General features: G+C 34.8%; 1 pseudogene; it reads left to right on the top strand.

The window, feature by feature from the left end:
* Window positions 1–6,561: 6,561 nt before the first annotated feature.
* On the top strand, window positions 6,562–6,641 carry LOC112128684 (small nucleolar RNA U3; annotated as a pseudogene).
* Window positions 6,642–21,671: the final 15,030 nt, after the last annotated feature.

Genomic DNA, 21,671 nt, shown 5'->3' with positions numbered 1-21,671 from the left:
ATGTGTCAAGGCCCAGGAAAGGCATAGGCAAAAATCTTGGTGGGCTTTTGTTACATTACAGCCTTTGTATAATGGCACTGGCTCTCTCTGCTTTTAATATTTAGCCACTCAGTCAGTACTAAAACAGTTGTTATGGAGGCCTGCATTAGTGAGACCTGGCCTGCCACAATGTAACTTGCTTTACCATTGAAAGGTAAGCAAAATTGATATGTTGAAGCCAATTTAGGAGTCAGCACACGGCCGGCCATGCTTTCTTTTCCTTCTTCCACTCAGAAGGGTAATGTTCTCGAAGTATGGCTGATCTGCATCCTGGATGAGGGTGATATGAGCAGAACCACACTGCCCCATTATGGACATTTTGAGACAGCCAGCTGGAAGAGGGTCCCTGGAGAATCTCTAACCTCTGGAAGTTCGCACCCTTTGCAGCAAAGAGGGGCCTGGCCCCTCCTCTTCCTGGGTGGAACCTGGGAGTTGAACGGCGGGCAGAGGGGCAGAGGGACTTGGGCCCTATGAGAGCCCCTGTTTCCCCTTTGTTTTTCCCCTTTGCACCCAATAAAACCCTGGTTTACTCACCCTTTCAGCCGTCTGCGAGCCTAAACTTCTGTGGCCATGGGACGGACAAGAACCTCGTCTTTAGCTGAACTAAGGTAAAGTCCTGCAACATTTTTGGTACTCAACGTGGGGGCTCCGGAAGCAGTGAGTGAAATGGGGACTGAAAACCTCTCACTGTTGTTTCTAAGCCTTTTCATCCTCAGACTTATGAGGGTGGGGAAACCATGCCCCCACCCATGTAGCTCCCTGGACTTTTCATGGCCTTTTCCTTCCTTTTTCGCGACGGGACCAGTGAGCAGCAGCTCCCAGTCCTTCCCCGCTCTCTGCCCGGGCTGGGACTCACGCCCATTGGTCCGCCCAATGGTCCGACACAGCCAGCTAGCTGGTTCCCAGCCACTCAGGGCTGCCCCAGGCTTCCCCTTTTCTGGCCAAAGGGTTTAACTCTATCGGACAGTAATCCTTTCCCTTCTCTACCCCATCAACGAGTTAACTTTTAAAAGATTTGTTTTTCTTTTAGAAGATATTTTACTAGGCTAGCGCCCCCCACCCCCAAACACTCCCAACTATCGCTGTATTCTCTGCAAACTTTTGGTTGTGAAATCAAGCCTCCATCTTGCTTTACGTCCTGAGGGCTTGGCTGGTAACTGCTTGGCAAGGCTTTGTTTAGCAATCTTGCCTGAAGTGATGAGCCCTGAGGTTCTATATCCTAGCCCTGTCTCTTAAGAAACAACCCCATTAAAAAGTGTCTTTACCTCAAGTCTCTGACTTGATTATAATCAGTTTTAAAGTCCTAGTTAGGATAGAAATGTTTACTAGACTTAGAGGTATAAATGTGTTGCTTGTCAGAGCCATTATCTATAATGCATGATATATTCAAAGTGAAGCAAAATATATACAGTATGTGTTCTTTTTTCTTATCAAGATTATGTTGTCTCAGTATTTTATAGGTAAGTCAATAGACGTGGTTACTTACCTGAGTTATATTCCTTAACTCCCTCAGAGAATGATCAAAACATTAAAAAATTTGTATGCAGCATTGTTTATTTATTAAAAATAGATGTATGATAAACGTAAGTAAAAATGAGAAATGTTACCAACTCATTTGAAATGAGAAAAGGATTACAACTATATTTAAATACTTTGTGAATTATATTACTCTAGTTCTGGATAAAATGTTTATTGTGATGATAATGTTAAATTCTAAAAGCAATTTAAGAAAAGAAATGAGAAAATACTAACAACAGTAGAAAAGTAGAAGAAATTATCAAACAATATACTCTAAATTACGGTTTTATAGGGGAGATTTATAAAATTTTAGTTCTGTTTAGTTTCTATAGGGGGAATTCAGAATATCATCAGGTAACATAATGTATACAAAACACAGAAGAAATTTATATATATATATATTTTGGTATATATAATTTATATATATATGTATACATATATATATATAGAAGATAGAGCCAATTGGATATGATGACTGATTAGGAAGAATATATATATTATATATATGTGTATATATATATATCCTTTTCTAAATCTACAAAAATACATCTCTCTTCCTTCCAAAAATAAAAGCAAACACAAAAAATATCAAGGTACAGACAGAAATAAACAGATATGATAGCTGGCATAGCAACTGTTAGATGTTCCACTGAACATGAATAATTTCACAAATACCCAATATCAGATGAGGTCACTCTGTAATGATGATGGAAAACAAATAAACAAACAAAATTTATCTGTAATCACTTCTGAGCACAAACAAAAAACACTGTCTAAGGAACAAAAAATGCCAAGTAGCCCCATTTCCAGGCTTCCGTGAGTGCCTACTACTTTTTAACAAGTCACAGTTTTAGTCTTGCTCTTTTGTTTTCATCCTTCTAGAAAACAGTGATTAATATACTAACCCAGATTCCCTTAAGGTTTCGCTCAGCTTGACTAAAGTTTAGACAGGCTTCTTTCTCACTATAGGTCCCTGATCTCACTTTTCTCGAGCATTTACTTCAGAAAATTTGCTACTTTATATTCTTTTTTTGCCCCATTGAGACATAAATCTTCTCAGTCTCTTACCAGCCCTATAACCCTGAAGTGTCTTTCTTAAGGATCTGAGAGCAATTAAGAAAGATAGCACCCTTATCTCCCTGTCCCTGTTGGAGAGTAAAAGCCTAATTTCACTAATTAGCAAACACAGGTGGCCTAATCACCTTGACCAATTTCCTGCCTAGTGTCCTCCAGTACTTTTAGATAGATCACCTCAGCATTAAAAATATCCTTCCATCTTTTGTTTCAGTGGAATGGAGTTCTTGCCCTGTCTTCTAATGCAATAGTCTTAACCCAAACTGCAACGGTTTCTGATAAAGTCTTTCTTGCCTGTTTAACTGTGACAGGTGTAAATTTTTACTTTCTGGACAATACTTAATAGTACAATTACCGCTGCTTCTTACCTGCACTCAATCCTAAAGTACCTGGTTCCTTGGATCATCCCAAAATCTTCTAATGCAACCCCAAATCCTATAAAAAGCACTTGCTAATATCCTCTTGGTAAGATGCCTGCTTTGTTAGACCACTGATTTGTTTCTGGTGAGCAGTATGACAGATGTCACCTATAAATACAGGGGTGTGAATTCTAAATTAATCAAGGAAATATGAATCCAAAGTCATTAAAAAATCTCCAATAGATCAGAATTAAATGTAACTTGTGGAGGAATTAAATAATAGTTCTTGACGAAACTGTTAAAATGCAATATAAACACAAACATACTCTACAATTTTTCAGATTTCATTAAATTACCAGATAAATATAAAATTAAATGATTCTTATGCATACACATTTACAGCATCATTAGAAAATAAGGAAAAACTATTCTGTAGTACTGCAAAGTGTTTTAAATCATTTTCTTACAAAGGCATGCCTTTTAAGCTGAGACTTGAAAGGCAAGTAGAAATTAGACAAGAAAAGACCTATGAGTTTAATAAAATTTAAGTGGAAGAGCTAAATGAGTTGGGGCATAAAATTCAATGAGTCCAGGTTTACAAGAAATGCTCAGATGACATGACATGTGAATTCTCTCAAATATTCAAAAACCAAATAATAATAATCCTTCACCATTTGTTTCAGAGAATACAGGAGAAGGGAACAATTCCATCTCATACCTTGATACCTGGACATAGACATCACAGGAACAGATAGATGAACATCAATATCCTTTATGAACATAAACACATAAGCATTACTATTATACTAGCAAACCAAATTCAAGACCATGTACAAAATAATTATATGTCAAGTACAAGTAGAATGTATCCAAGGAGTACTGGTTCTTTTACAATCTGAGAATCAATCAATGTAATAGCCATATTAATACAAAGGGTACAGAAACTAAACTGCATAATAATCTTAATGCATAAAAATAGACTAAATCAAATATCCATATAAGTAAAAAAATTAACAAACTAGAAAAAGCAGAAAAATTTATCATCTGATAAATAACGTTTACAAAAACCTCACAGCAAACATTATATATAATGATGAAAAACAGGGTACATTCTCCCTGAGATCGAGAACAAGGAAAGAATGTCTGCTTTTACCACTTCTGTTCAACAGTGTCCTGGAGACTGTACTTTGTACAATAAGGCATAAATTAATTAATTAAAACTGTCTTTATTCCCAGATAACTTGATAATATATGAAGAAAATATTATATCAAGGAATCCAAAAATAACTATTAGTACCAAAAAACAAGTTTGGTAAGATTGAAAGATTCAAAATTAGTATGAAAATAAATTGTATTTCTACAACCCAGTAACAAGAAAACAGCAAAAAAAAAAAAAAAAAATTTGGGAAGCAATTCCATTCACACTAGCTCCAAAAAGGAAAGAAAAATGCATAAATTTAACAAAAAATTGTAAGTCTACAATCAGAACCACAAAACATTGCTGAAATTAAATATTTAAATAAATGGAAAAACATTCCATGTTCCTAAACTGGAAGACACAATGTTATCAAGATGACAATTTTCATATTTAATTTTAATTTTTTCCCCTTCCTACAAAAATCCAGCAGTCTCCTCAGTCTCCTTTTAAAATCTGCCAAGTTGATGCTCATATTTATATAGAAATCCAATGCACTTAGAATAGCAAAAAACAATATTGTAAAAGAAGAACAAAGCTGGAGGACTTAAACGTCTTGATTTCAAAACTTACTATGAAACTATAGCAATTAATGCAGTATGTGGTACTGGCATAAAGATAGACATATAGATCAGCGTAATAGAATTGAGGTCCAGAAATAAACCATTGCTTTTATTGATTTTTCAACAAATGTTTCAAAATACTTAACTGTGGAAAATAGTCTTTTCAACAAATTGTGTGTTCAAGTAAATGTGCACATTAAAACAGACTGAATTTATACTTTTAACCCATACCATAATAAACAATGAAACACAGACTTAAAACATGTACAAAACAATACAGGAGAAAATTTTGTGACCATAAATTAGGCTACAAGCTCTAACATATGACATCAAAAGCATGTTCCATCAAAAATGATAAATTTGAAATTATCAAAATAAATATTATTCAAAAGACTCCATTAAGAAAATGAAAAGACAGGCCACATTGGGGAAAGTGTTTTCATATATCTGATTAAGAACTTAATCAGAATGTATAAAGAATTTCATAACACTAAAACTATGAAAACAACTCAGTTTTAAAATAGTAAAAATTTAAATAGATATTTTACCAAAAAAAAAATAGCTAATAAACACGTTAAAGCATTCAACATTTTTAGATAAATGCAAATTAAAACTCCAATGAGATGTCACTATATGCCACTAAATGGCTATAATTAGAGATGGGCAATAATGTGTTTTCAAGGATGTAGAGAAGTCAGGACCATCACATATTATTGGTGAGAATATAAAATGGTATAGTTGCTTTGGGAAACATTTTGTCAAGTTCTTAAATGTTAAACATAAATTTACCATTTGACATAACAGTTACACTACTAGGAATTTACTCAAAACTAAAAAACCATACTCACGCAGGTATGTGCACAGTATTCGTAACAGCATTTTTATATCCAAATACTGGAAAAAATCCAGATGCCAAATAAAAATGAATGAATGGATAAACAACTGTGGTATATCCATATAAGGAGATACTTTTCAGCAATACAAAGTAACAACTGATGCCTCTAGCTTTGTTCTTTTGCTTAGGATTGTCCAAAGCTCCTTTTTGGCATCATACTACCTGACTTTAAACTACACTATAAGACTACAGTAACCAAAACAGCATGGTACTGGTACAAAAACAGGCAAATAGACCAAAGAAACAGAATAAAGAACTCAGAAATAAAACCACACATCTACAACCATCTGATCTTCTACAAACCTAACAAAACAAGCAATGGGGAAAGGATTCCCTACTTAACAAATGGTGCTGGGAGAACTGGCTATCCATACGCAGAAAATGGAAACTGGACCCCTTCCCTCCACCTATACAAAAAATTAACTCAAGATGTATGAAAGATTTAAATGTAAAGCCCCAAACTATAGCAACCTGAGAAGAAAATCTAGGCAATACCATTCAGGACATAAGCATGGGCAAAGATTTTATGGTGAAATCTCCAAAAGCAATTGCAGCAAAATAAAACATTGACAAATGGGATCTAATTAAACTAAAAAGCTTCTTCACAGCACAAGAAACTATCATCAGAGTGAATGGACAACCTAGAGAATGGGAGAAAAATTTTGCAATCTGTCTGACAAAGATGTAACATCCAGAATCTACAGGGAACTTAAGCAAATTTACAAGAAAGAAACAACCCCATTAAAAAGTGGGGAAAAGACATGAACAGACAATTTTCAAGAAAAGACATACATATGGCCAACAAACATATGAAAAAAAAGCTCAATACCACTGATTATTACAGCAAGGCAAATCAAAACCACAATGAGATACCATTTTGTGCCAGTCAGAATGGCGATTATTAAAATGTCAAGAGACAAGACTATACTTTCAGGAATCATTTCTGTAGTTTGTTACTAGAGAAGTTTCTCTGAACATGTAGAGCACCAGAACACATGGACACAGGGAGGGGAATATCACACACTGGGGCCTGTAGGGGGGTGGGGCGCTAAGGGAGGGATAACATTAGGGGAAATACCTAATGTAGGTGATGGGTTGATGGGTGCAGCAAACCACCATGGCACGTGTATACCCATGTAACAAAACTGCATATTCTGCACGTGTACCCCAGAACTTAAAGTATAATAAAAAATAAAAATAAAAAAATAAAGAGCATGCTTACAAAATTAAGACAATTTCATAAAGGTCCTCCATCATCATTTTAGTTGACAGAATTCATTACACTTTCTTTCCTCAAAACATATCATCAAGTATGATATGGCAGGTACTCTTTTAAAAAAGGGAGGGAGAAGGGAAAAGAGGAGAGGAGGAAATAAGATTTAAAAAACGAGTTGGGAGGACAATAGAGGGGAAGAAAGAAGGATGAGAGAAGAGGACAGAAAAGGGAACAGGAAGAGGAGGAGGGTCTAAGGGGAAAAAAAGCAAAAAGCATGCCTATGAATGGTTAGCCCTGTCATACTATACAGGATTAAAAAGATGAAGTAGTGCTTCTTGGCCTTTGGTTAAGATAAAGTATAAAAGCTGAAGTAGTTGCAAAAGGGAAACAATGGTTGAAACTGTTTCTGTGCAAAATGTTTTGTTTTAAATAAAGGAGTTTAAGTTAAAATGTCAAGAGACAACAGATGCTGGCGAGATTGCAGAGAAATAGGAATGGTTTTACACTGTTGGTGGGAATGTCAATTAGTTCAACCATTGTGGAAGACAGTGTGGTGATTCCTCAAAGATTTAGAACCAGAAATACCATGTGACCCAGAAATTCCATTACCAGGTCTATGCCCAAAGGAATATAAATCATTCTATAATAAAGATACATGCACACATATGTTCATTGCAGCACAGTTCACAATAGCAAAGACATGGAATCAACCCAAATGCCCATCAATGATAGACTGGATAAAGAAAATGTGGTATATATACATGATGGAATACTATGCAGCCATAAACAGGAGTGAGATCATGTCCTTTGCAGGGACATGGATGAAGCTGGAAGCCATTAACCTCAGCAAATGAACACAGGACCAAAAACCAAACACTGCAGGTTGTTACTTATAAGCTGAAAAATGAGAACACACGGAGACAGGGCGGGGAATAACACACACTGGGACCTGTTGGGGGAGTGCGACGGGAGGAGCATTAGGAAAAAGAGCTAATGTATGCTGGGCTTAATACCTAGGTGATGGGTTGATAGGTGGCAGCAAACCACCAAGGCACACGTTTACGTATGTAACAAACCTGCACATCCTGCACATATACCCGGAACTTAGAAAATAAAATAAAATGATAAAACAATTCAAAAAAAAAAGAGCAAAAACTGACACATTCTGCAACATAGATAAACCTCAAAATTAGGCTAAGTGAAAGAAGTCAGATGCAAAAAACTATACATTGTTTAATTCAAATTTTTTAAATTGTCCAAAAAAGGCAAATTTACAGTGATGGAAAGAAAGACCAAAGGCAATATAAGACTGAGGGTGTGTGGGAGGGTAGAAGCATGATTGCCAGGCAAAGTTTTGGGGTAACTGAAGTGTTCTGACATTGGGTTGTGGTGAAGGTTGAACAATTGTACAATTTTGATAAAAACAAAGATAATAGGGGAGAAGTAGGTTCCTTTATTGAGACACCTCACTAAGGAGGTCATAATGGAGTTAGGACCTGTAGGATGGGAAGGATACTTGTATCCTCCATACATGAGAGTATGGAGGCAAGGATTCAGGTTGTCAAATAACCTGGGTTATCTTCCCAAGTAAAGACAAAGATCCTGAGAAGGTTTTACAAGAGCAAAAGAAAGAAGATACCAGAGAACGCACTTCTGATCACTGGGGGCCTCTGGTAGGGAACTTTGTCTCTAACTCATTAGGCAGCCTTTTATTATCTGCTTCTAGCAAGGGGGCTTTATATGCATGCACATGGCCACACATTCAGAGGGACTGGGGTTTGTTTAATTATTTGCTTTCACCATCTTGAAATTCTGAATACGTTTATCTTTGAACTTGGATTTTGTAAGTGAAGCCCAAAGGGGTGATGGAGAATTCATGTTGGTAGAGAGAGAAGCATAATATGATGTTCTACCATTATTAATTACCATTCATTTACTTACGATGTTTTCAATGCCCCATGAGCACAGAATTCCAGTGGAACCACAATGCTTGGGAGTTCAGTGAGAGTCAAAATGAGTATTATTCAAAGTAACAGAGTTATGTCTATGTCTGAACATGGAGGATGGGAATGCTGACAGCCCAACAGCCGTGAGATGGCACACTTTCTATTTGAACCACAACTTTCTTTGAATGCAGAAAGAAGGCAAAGATGTTCTAAGAAACACAAACAATAAGAAATGATATCATAAACTTTGTTACTCATGTTACTTTCCTGTATTAGCCAGTGAATTACACTGAATATGATAGAGAAGGAAAGGCAAAGATGGGACAATCCTTTCCTCTGGGCCCTTCCATTTCATCAGTAAGCAGGCTGTGGAGTGTTGGTAGTGTGTGGGCACAGCACAAAGTAAGACAGCATTTTCACTCTTCTGGTAATAACAAAATACATATGCATATATGAGCTACAAAATAGAAATAGTGTAATTTCCTTGATTCCATAACTGAGTGAAATGTTCTTATATTTGCATTTTGAAACTGACATTATACAACGTAAAGATGAACAGCAAACTTCACGGCAATAAAGTAAAACTTTAATTTTTTCATTACTTAGAATAACATTAGTTAGCAAATTAAAAAATGTAACAAATTTAGTTTGTAGAAAATGAGAAAAAAGCTAACAATTTTGGTATCTTTATTGTCACATTTCACCATACATTACTAATAAAAAAAATCCATGATTTTTATTTTACATTGAGCCTTGCCAACTAAATGGCCAGTTCTAATGGCTGAGAGATTTTACCAAATTTACTATTCTGAGGAGGTTGGAGGTTTAAAAATTCTACCTTGCCTAGATGCTATACTTCTCCCTGGTTTAGTTGTATGATCAGAGGTGAGATTTGCATGTGTGAGTTATTATGAGACAGTGTTTAATTCCTTAGATTTATATTGTGCCTTCAACTTGAAAAGCTAAATCTGGGCTTGCACATTTTGCCAATAAATAATTGTCATTGTCCTGTCTTTGCTGTGAAATTGACTAAGACTTTTTGGGAGCAGCCTTCTGGGCTATCAAAACCAAACTGCTGCTTGCTCACTCCGACATCCCACAGTTATTTTGGTATAAGCATATATGGCAGATTTTCACTGAAAAAATACAACAATACAGTCATTCTTCAGTATGCATGAGGGATTGTTTCCATAACCCCCACACATAAAATCTGCAGATGCTCAAGTCTCATATAAAACAGGGTAATATTTGCATATAACCTATGCATATCCTCCTGCATACTTTAAATCATCTCTAGATTTCTGATAAGAACTAGTACAAGGTGAACACTATGGAAATAGTTGTATTTTCAAATTTGTATTATTTGTATTGTATTATTTTTATTGTCATATTTTTATTTTTTTCCAAATATTTTTAATCCACAGTTTGTCGAATTCATGGATGTGGAACCTGCAAATGTGGAGGATCAACTGTATTGCTTGATGAAAATTTGAGTTCTGTATATTTACTAGATTATGGATTTTGTTTCATTCTTTCTTTTCTTTTTCATGTCAGGAGTTATTTTCTTAATTTCTTTTCTCTTTTTTAACTTGCATTTCAGATTCAGGATGTACATGTGCAAGTTGGTTCCTGGGTGTATTGCATGATGTTGAGGTCTGTGGTATAAATAATCCCATCACCAGGTACCAGGAATATTGCCCAAGAGTTTTTCAACATTTACCCCCACCTCTCTTCTCCCACCACTATAGTAGTCCCTCAACTTTATGTCCATGAATAGCCAATGTTTGGCTCCCATTTATAAGTGAGAACATACTATATTTGGTTTTCTGTTCCTGTGTTAATTTGCTTAGGAAAATGGCCTCTAACTGCATCTGTGTTGCTGCAAAGATCAGCATTTCATTCATTTTTATGGCTGCATAGTATTCCATGGTGTTTGGGCAAAAGGCATGAACAGACACTTCTCAAAAGAAGACATGCACATGGCCAACAGACGTGAAAAAATGCTTGTCATCACTAATTATCAGAGAAATTCAAATCAAAACCACAATGAGATACCATCTAACATCAGTCAGAGTGGCTACTATTAAAAAGTCAATATACAACAAATGTTGGTAAGGCTGTGGAGAAAAGGGAATGCTTAATTTTTGATTTATCATACACTGTTGGTGGGAATGCAAATTGGTTCAGCCACTGTGGAAAGCAATTTGGAGATTTCTCAAAGGACTTAAAACGGAACTACCATTCAACCCAGCAATCTCATTACTGGGTATATGCCCAAAGAAAGCAAATCATTCTACCAAAAAGACTTGCACTCATATGTTCATCACAGCACTACTTATAATAGCAAAGACATGGAATCAACCTAGGTGCAGATCAATGGTGGATGAAATAAAGAAAATACGGTACATTTATTGGATTGTAGAAGTAAATTATCTTCATCACTACTGGCTACAAAATCACAGAAAACAAATAAATAAACAAGCAAAATATAAAGAGTAACAAGACCATTGACAGCATTGATCAAGCTTATAAAAATTACCTATTGGTGTCCTCTTTAAAAATTACCAAAACATCGCCGGGAGCCGTGACTCATGCCTGTAATCCTAGCACTTTGGGAGGCCATGGCGGGCAGATTGCCGGAGCTCAGAAGTTTGAGACCAACCTGGGCAACATGGCAAAACGCTGTTTCTACTAAAAATACAAAAAAATTACCGGCCGTGATGGCATGTGCCTGCAGTCCCAGCTACTTGTGAGGCCAAGCATGAGAATTGCTTGAACCTGGGAGGCGGAGGTTGGAGTGAGCCGAGATCGTGCCACTGCACTCCAGCCTGGGTGACAGAGCGAGACTCTGTCTCAAAAAAATAAAAAAGAAAAAGAAAGAAAGAAAAAATTACCACAACACTACAGGAGAAGAAAAAATCAGGCAAAGATTTAGGCAAACTCCAGCAAGAGCAAAAAATATATAATTTTTTTCTCTAAATAAATAAAAGAAGAAGTAATAACTGAAAGACAGCAGTGTGCTGAGCTACCAAAAGACATTGCTAAATTTGTATGTGATATTGCAATGAAAAGGATTAGGGCAGCAATGAAATTGTCAAAGGGAACAATTTACTAGGAGTAAAACTGCTTGAGTCATAGACCATCTTGTTTAGTAATCAAAAACACACACAACAGAATAAAATAAAACATAGAAAACACATAGCTCAACAGCATAGAGTTACGGAGTCATGAAGCGTTTGAAAGTAGCAACCAGATTTAAGAATTTTTTTAAAAAAAATCATAGGATTTTTAGACTTGGGAGGAACCAAACTTCTATCTTTCCAGCATTCTTACTTAATTACCTCAATTGCAGAAGATCCTAGAATTCCGAGATCCAATACAGATGTGGTTGCTTTAATACCTCCCTCACTAACATAACCTTCCTATTTTCATTCCTTCGACAGAATCACCAGGGCCCATTACTTTAACCGTTATCTTGCCAAACCCTTCTAATTTATTTATTATTTTTATTTTGTCTCCTCTGAAATGCAACTTACCAATCCTAGATAAGTCCAGCTATCTGATTTCTTCATATCTGTGATAGATATTATAATGTTTAATGTATTATAAGACTGTAGAGATAAGTGCTATAATAAATCTGTGTAACTCCAATTGTTTTCATCACTTAGATTTCTTTCTTTCCTTAGAAATTTTTTTTCTAATATTCCACAAATGCAGTCTCAATCAGTTTTTTTAATCTGCATCTTCTAATTTCCTGATTAAATTGTCAAAGAAAAAACGGGCCAGAGAGTGTTAAATAGGCTAGGAAAACTTTATTTAAGCCTCTTAAAATAAAGGAGAGAACTGAAGTTAACTCTGCAGAAACAAAAGGCATGAGTGTCCCTAAGCACTGGAATGAGATAGAGGAAAATACTGAAGAACATCAGGCAGGAGATTCGTGAATGTGATTGGGCCATCTGATTTGCTAAATGGTGTTTTTTAAAGCTAGGCTCCTACTTTTTCACAGAGAATGAGATACTGGGGCAAAGTGGTGGCTCCCAGGTTCTTGAGAAAGACTTTCCTAGTATGTAAAACTGGCAAGAGGCTTGGAGAAGCTTTCCATCCCAAAGAGGTAAGAGAATGAATTTAGAATAGAAAGTTTTCTCGAGTAAATGCTCAGAGAAAATGGAGGTCCAGGGCACACAGGAAGAAATCTGTCTAAAGGTTGGTCAAGCTGAGGGAAAATATAAGGCCTTCTTGGATATCCCCACCTGCCCCCACTCAGCTAATTACTTCTACTTCACATTAGTCTTTCATTATACCTATGAGTTAACCTATCTTTCTTCCCTGGAAGGTGCTTTTCCTCATTTGTGCACACATCTGTCCAATCTAAGCTCCTTCCTCTGTGCCTTGCATTTTATCTCCTTGATTTGCTTAGTGATGTTTATTAATTTTCCTTGTATTCTCTTACATTTTCAACCTCTTAGTCTCTATTTGCTCCTTCTTATTAGCATCAAATCATTTTCAAAACAGTAATAAAACAGCCAAATCCCATTTATTACACCATTCTGTTATTCAACTTCTCTTTAGAGCCAATCTTATTTAAATATTTTATGAAATCACAGTCCTCTTGTCTTAATTTCCTACTTCTACACCCACCCATAATTTTTCTCTGCATCACTTATATAAGCTTTATTTTATAATAAAAAGCAATGGCCCTTTCGTTTCCCTTATTATATTTGATATTTCAATATCATTTTGAGGCACTGAATATACCATTTGCCTTGTTATTTACTTAACTACCATAATACTGTAATTTTTTCATTTTACACTAGAGGATCAGACACTTTTTGTTTTTTTCACAGAAGGTTTTACTCTGTCTTTTCCCAAATGCTCATGTTATAGGAACCATGTCCTTAACACTTATTATTTTCTTCTCTGCATATACTCTCTAGCATGTTGCATTCATGCCTGTTATCATTCATGGGCTAATAGATTCTAACTATATATTTACTCCCATATCTTTCTCCTGAGTTTCAGACCATACATAAAAATTATCTCACTATGGACATACATGTGGCACAAAACTAACCCCTTTAAAACTGAACTCATAACCTTTGCCCTTCCACCCTCAAAATTATCCTTCCATTTCTCTCCATTGTTTTTTAGATGTCAACATTTATCTAACAGAAATCTGAGAGTCAAGGATTTACATCATCCTTGACTCCTTTCTCCTTCACTTATTTCACCTCAAATACCAAGGCATGTAGTTTCTAAATGCTCTACTCCCTTAAATCTGTCAATTTTTCTCTATTTTCATTATTGATTTTCTCCTTTAGGTCCATCTAGATTACTGTCTGTATTTAAGTTTGTCCCTCTCTTGGAAATTATTTACCTAGCATTATGTAATCTGGCTATTTTATTTACTTCAAAACTTTTGATACAGTGTTTCTTCTTTCAAAAACTTTATGAAATAGTTAAGCAATTACTACTACTTACCACTTCAGGCAAATGCTCCTTAATCAACACCAACTTCTGTACTAGATTTGTGTCTATCTTAATTGCCTTTTAGTTCTTCAGACATTAAAGGTCTCATAGCCTTGAGTTTTGATATTTTCCTTTTCTTCTGCCTGAAATACACTCTCTTCTCCCTCCCTTAACACCACCTCTCACTGAGCCTATTAGTTAGCTGTGCTGCAATAGCAAACGTTCAACAACAGATATATTTTTAACTCACTCATTTTGCATGCTGCCTTTATGGGTCAGCTACTATGACTTTACTAAAGTGTAAAGTATTTTAATCATTATTGTTTTTCCTACAACTCGACTGAAAGACTCATTTTCAGGCGTTTTTGTCTCGATGGAATTTTTTGTTTTTTTGTCAGTACCTTGAAGAGTATGTTAGGATCAGTATGAAATGTTGAACTTAATGAACATCGTAGTATTCAGGCTAACCTTGATGCCTATTATTTAGATTTAATGTATAACACATATATATAGTAGATCTTTATTTTTTTTTGCATTAAATGTTATAATTTTCATTAAGAAAAAGAAAAGCTGAAGGTAGATCAGCATATAAAAATCGTCTCTTTTCTGCAGAATTGACAGTAATACCTTTATTAACTTTTAAAAGGTTACGATAAGTACATTTCCTCCTAATAAGGTCAAAAGAAATCCAGAACATCTAAAATAAAGACTTGATTAAGTATGTTTTAAATTACTTCTTTTTATTATTATTTTACTGCATTCCCAAGGACACAGTGTAAAGTGAATTGAAGTGAAAAAAAATTGAGTGATCAATATCATCATAACCCAAATTACTTTGAATCATTTGCTTATCTCTAACTATTATGAGCAACTTGAGTTGACATTTTCTATATCAATTAACATTATACTGAATATACTTCAATTTAATTTTCTCTAAATAACTTTTTTATATGCTACATGGAACAAGATCTTGCTATGTACCCTTCATTTCCAGTTTATATGCTTCAGTTGAAAGATAATTTAATTGCTTTTCTTTTGTGTCAGTTAGTGTCTTATTATAAGTTTTTCACATAAATATGAAACTCAAACTTGAGTTTGTAATTCCCTGTGTAAAATGACTTGGACTAACAATGTGATTTTTTTAGTGAATATGAATATTTGCCTCTCTTATAAGACATAAAAGGAAAGGAAGCCCTGAAAGTCAAAAATTCAACTTGCAGATAACCATCCTAAGATCTGCACCATCCCCCAAAACTTAGTGAAAATTTTTTAGTCTCAGCCTTAATTTATTCTCTTGGACTATTCTAGTAGATGGATAAATTATTTATCTACATCTAGACATGCTATGTTTCAGTTGATTTCTTATAATTGGAGTGATATTTCTGACTTATAATATGATGTTATCCCTTCATTAAAGCTATTCATGGTTTCTTATCACAAACCTGTAAGCTTTTCAGTCTCCAAATCCCTACATCATCATTCTTGCTATATTGCATTATTTGTTCTTACGTCAAAATGTCTTGATTTCTACTCCTCCACACAGCATCTTCTTTATATCAGGAATGACTTTCATATTTTTTTTGAACTGGTGATACTTTTTGTCATTTTTTATGACTCAGTCTCTTGGATTGTTACGTACCTTCTTTCATCATGAATTTTATAGCTTATCAATGTATATTTATTTTTAAAAACTACAAAGTGTTAGATAATATGTCAAGTCTTGGATAAATAATAACAGATGTGGTCACTCCAAACTTGTTATGAAATACAATAATCAAGAAATGCCTCTTATAAATATAAGTACATAACTGGTGAATAATGCTATAAATAAGAGGAATGTGGAACCATGATACAATATAAATTAGGGAAATTATCAAGGCACTGAGTTCAGGAAAGCCTTTCCAGGAAAATAATAATTAAACTAAAAACTAAAACATGAGTAGGAGTTGACTATGTAAAAGAAGCAGAGACCATTCCAGCAGAAGGACTAGCATATGCAGAGACCATCTGGTAGAATTTTATTTGAGAGATAAGAGATTTTGAAATTGAGTAAATGCAGCCATAAGGAACAAGCATGAAAGGCTACAGCATTTGTGAGGTCCAGATCAGTTCACAGATTTGAAGAGTTAAATGTTTATCTTAAGAATAATGAGACACTGTTAACATATTTTAGGTAGATTAACAAATTAGGAGAGTTGCTTTTTTGTATTATTTTTCATGATGGTATTCAGAGAACTAATTGTAGGAGACAAAGAATGAGTCACTGGTTTTGATTTGAAATGCTTCACACTAGAGGGGCATTTTGGAAATTTGTAAATGCAGTTTACACAGTGATTGGGGTTCGCTAGTAAAAGTGCATGAGAGGCAGCAGTGTTAGATCACAGAGCTCAGTTCTACACAGGAAAATATTGTCCTTCCAGAAGTTAACATACTTTGAATACTGTGTTTTTATTTATCTAGATAAGAGCACAAGTGTATTTTACATAAAGCCAAAAGTGGGTTTTTTGTGTAGTTTTAATACACAAATATTATGTGCAAATAGTTTTGATATCACTTAATTTTACATAAATGTAACTATGGTGTAAATCAAGGAAAGTTGTATTTTGCTGTATTCAAAATAAAACAAGAATTAATCATGATTGTAAAAAAATTTATTGCTGACAGGAGTACACTAATGATGTCAATACACATGCTAATGATACACCAAGAAAACATGCCTGTATAAATGTACTTTTATATCTGTTACATTTATTATAATTCTAAATACGTATTAATATTCTACTTTAGTAATTATTTCACAAGGTAAAACAAGTTGAAAAGTATCAACAATACTCAATTGAACATTGAAATTGAGTTGTTTAATATTGTTAATAAATTAGCAATTACCCTATGGCAACACAGTTTCATTTTTCTATTGAAGCAGACATCTTCAGTGTTAAAGAATTTGCCAAGAAACACTGCTAGTAAACTGAAAAAGATATTTTACAGAATAAATTTAAAGTTTGTATTAAATTTAAAGTTTGTAATATCATCAATGTGATGTTTATAATGTCTTTTATTTAGTATATAACGTCCCATTTTTGTTTTTCCTTCATAGTACAAATTATTAAAAAACGAAGAAACCACACACTACCATGAAATAATAAAACCATTCCTGTAAGAGGCTATGAGGCTGGGTGTGGTGGCTCACGCCTGTAATCCCAGCACTTTGGGAGGCCGAGGCGGGCGGATCACGAGGTCAAGAGATAGAGACCATCCTGGCCAACATGGTGAAACCCTGTCTCTACTAAAAATACAAAAATTAGCTGGGCATGGTGGTGCACGCCTGTAGTCCCAGCTACTTAGGAGGCTGAGCCAGGAGAATTGCTTGAACCCAGCTACTGGAGAATCTGAGGCAGGAGAATCACTTGAACCGGGGAGGAGGCGTCTGTGGTGAGGCGAGATCGCACCACTGCACTCCAGCCTGGTGACAGAGCGAGACTCTGTTTTTGTTTGTTTGTTTGTTTTTGTTTGTTTTGTTGTTGTTGCTGTTGTTTTTTTTTTTAAAAAAGAGGCTATGAGTATAAAGGGATAAAGGGCCAAAAAAAATTTTAAACAAAATTTCCACTGGCGATACCCCTCTTTCAAAAAAAAATTCATGAAGTGAAAATGTTACAAATCGTCTGTATGATTAAAAGCAATCAAGAAAAATTTCCACTGCCAGTGAGTAAAGAACAAATCCATTTGCAAATGTCTTGTTATTACATCCATCTTTTTAAAGATGTATCTTGAAGTCACTTTTCCATATAGCTTCTGCCACATTTTTCTCCTCTCTTTGATAGATAAATTATCTTAAAATGTTGTCCATGCTCTTTGGCTGCCCAGGACCCAGAACTTTTTTCTCTTCTCTTCTCTCTTTGTATAATTACTCATTTAGTCTTCTCATATAGCCTCATGGCTTAAAATACATATATGTATATGTATATGTATTCAGAATCTGACCACTTCTTACTCCACTGGTATCACATTGGTCTAAGTCACCCTGACAATTTTAGTAGACTCATAATTAGTATTTCTACTTCTACCCTTGCCACCTCGATGCTATAATCTATTCTCAACACAGTAATTATCTGTAAACTAATGCCCAGACCATGTCACTCTTCTGTTCGTAATCCTCTTCATCTTACTTATAGTAAAGGTCAAGCACAAGATTTTACCTGACGCTTCAGAAATCCTCTCTGACTTCATCTGGTAGACATCCAAATTGTTACTCACATCACTGCCTTTGAACTCAATAGGTCACCTTGAAGCTTTTGGGCTTGACTTTTTTTTCTTCCTGAGGTATCCTTCCTTTAGATACTTCCTTTAAATAATTCCTCTCTCTTCTCCTTTCAAGGCTTCGGTCAGTTGCTCTGTCTGCTGTGACTCTCCTTGCATCTTCTATCTTCCTCATCTTTTTAATTTTTCTCCATAGGACATAATTTCTGAAGTGTCATGTAATTTATTTACTCTAATGGAAAGTAAGCTCAATGAAGAGAGTAAATGTATCTATTTTATTTCTTACATTAGTTCTAGCTAACATACAGTAATTGTTCTATATTTAATAAAGGAATTAAAAACAATAAACAATTAGTGTTAAAACTAATTACTTATGTAAAGTTCTTATGGTAGGAAAAATAATTATGAGTAGTATCATATTCAACATTACTATCAATAAGTAAAAATATTTGTTAATATTTATATCTTGAAATTTTCCTTAAAAAGTATTTATTTTCCATTACAGCTCAGAGAACACCAGTTGTAGGCAATTCATAGCATATGTTTATAGCCAGTATTGAGAGAGAAAAAAGAAAAGAGCATCAGGCATTTTAGAAATTTCGTGTGTTGCTTTTAGACCAATATTTAGGTGTCAAAAATCTCAGGGATGAACTTTACAAATCAATAGAGTGTTTCAATGAAATTAAAAAGAATAGCTTGGTTAATAGGTCATTCCTCAGCTGTGTAGTAACAAGATGAATTTAAATATATTATCCCACATAGAAAAGGATTATCTGAAGAAAATCATTTTAATAGGCTTTACACTAGTCAGTTTTGTATGGCTATCACAGAATACCACAGAATGGATAAGTTACAAAGGACAGAAATTTATTTCTCACAGTTCTGGAGGCTGAGAACACAATCAAGGAACAGACAGATTAAATGCTGTTCTTCTGCTTCCAAGATGGCACCTTGAACCCTGCATCTTCCATGAGGGGAGGAATGTCATGTCCTCAGATGGCAGAAGAGAAGACCCACTCCTGAAAGCCCCTTTCCCTTTTTCTGGCAGCATTAATCTATTAATTAAGGCAGAGTCCTTGTGACCTGAACACCTCCCAAAAGGCCCCATCTCCTATCACTGTTGCACTGGAATTTAACTTTTTAACACATAAATTTTGGGGAACACATCCAGACCATAGTGAACTTTATTCCACTTTTTGAAATATTATAAATATTTTAATCAAGTAAATTATATCCATTAAAATAGTAATGATCATACCCTTCAGATATCTTTGTAAAACTAGATGTTTTCCCCATATACTACAATAAAATAAATAGTATGTATTCAAAGTGAAGAAATGATCATTAGACCTGTCAATACAAAAATTAACCTTGTTAGAATTTTTGGTATGTATATTTAGCAAAATCAACTAAAATTAAGATAAAGACACCAGCTGAGAAAGATATTATTCAATTTTGGGATGGTTTTATTTTAAAAATACTTTTAAGTGTCTATAAACTTGCAATAGTGATTGACAGACTTAACCATTTAAAAATATATGTGTATGTGGAGACTTCTCATTTCAACTCCAAGGTACAAAGAGCTCCAATATACAAAGATCATTACTCTCACTCTCATTACAAGACAAAAGCACAGCAAGTTGAGCGACAACTCTTCTTGGATGCATATGCAAATTAAAACACAGGGCAACCTGCTATATTAAAAACTGCTGAGGCAGGTGGATACAGAGAAATATACCTTACTGGGAGCAGAAGCTCACTGCTATAGCCAATGCTGGTCTACTGAATGAAATGGTGGCTCACAAGTGAGAGAACTGCAAGACACAGATTCCATGTAAGAGAGGGGGTCTAGTCAAATCCAAAGACAGCAGGGGACACACAAGCAAAAACAATAGAGGAAATGTAAGTCTCTGACGTTTACAATTGCAATAAACATGGAGTGCTTAACTCAGCCAGATAAACATAAAATCTTACGCTAAATGCATATTTACTTCAGTCTCTATTACCCAATACATCATGTATGGCTTGCAACAAAAAACGATCAAGTATCCTGAAAGGCAAGATAACAAGACAATCTGAAGACATATGGCAAGCATTAAAAGCAGAATCAAATAAGGCATAGATTTTAGAATTATCAGACTGGGATTTTAAAATATAATATGCTAAGAGCCTTAATGGAAAAAGTGGACAATATACAAGAAAAGATGGGTAGTACATGAAAGAGATGGCAACTTTAAGAAAAAATATCAAAGAGAAATTTAAAAATTAAAAATTGTAACAAATAAATAATGTTTTGATGGGCACACAAACAGACTGGACACAGTTGAAACAAAAATCGTGAGCTTGAAGATAGGTCAAAAACTTCTCAACTGAATGCAGAGAGAATAAAGAATAAAAATGTGGAACAGAATATCCAAGAAGAGACAACTACAAAAGTTGTAACATACATACACATGATAGAATTAGACAAAATATTTGAAAAAAAATAATAGCTAGAAATTTTCCAAAATTGCTTACAGGCACCAAACCACACACCCAGGAAAGTCAGAAGTCAGAAAATACCAAGCAGAATACGTACCAAAAAAATCTATACCTAGACATATCACAATTCACAGAAAACAAAAGCCAGAGAGACAACCTTTAAAGAAGACAGAGAAGGGAAAACAAATAAACAACAAAACCTCTTACCTTTTTCCAGAAACCTTTACAGGATTAAGGATGAGAATTGCAGTAGAATTATTTTCAGAAATCAGGCAAAGAAGAGAATGGAGTAAAATATGTAAAGGGTTGGAGTGAAAAGCACCAGTCTACTATATTACCGTATCCAGCAAAATTATCTTTCAAAAATGAAGGAGAAATAAATATTTTTTTCAGGTAAATACAATATAATTTGTCACCAGTAGATGTGTCTTGTAAGAAATAGGAAAATTTTTTTTTTTTTTTGAGACAGAGTGTCACCCAGGCTGGAGTGCAGTGGTGTAATCTCAGTTCATTGCAACCTCTGCCTCCAGGTTTGAGCAATTGTCCTGTCTCAGCCTCCTGAGTAACTTGGATTACAGATGTGTGCCACCACGCCCTGCAAATTTTTGTATTTTTAGTAGAGACAGGGTTTCTCCACATTGGCCAGGCTGGTCTTGAACTTC

Source organism: Pongo abelii, chromosome 14 (genome assembly GCF_028885655.2).
Source record: "Pongo abelii isolate AG06213 chromosome 14, NHGRI_mPonAbe1-v2.0_pri, whole genome shotgun sequence".
Classification (NCBI taxonomy): Eukaryota; Metazoa; Chordata; class Mammalia; order Primates; family Hominidae; genus Pongo; species Pongo abelii.
The sequence above is the reverse complement of the archived record's forward strand: the minus strand, read 5'-3'. Positions and strand labels throughout refer to the sequence as shown.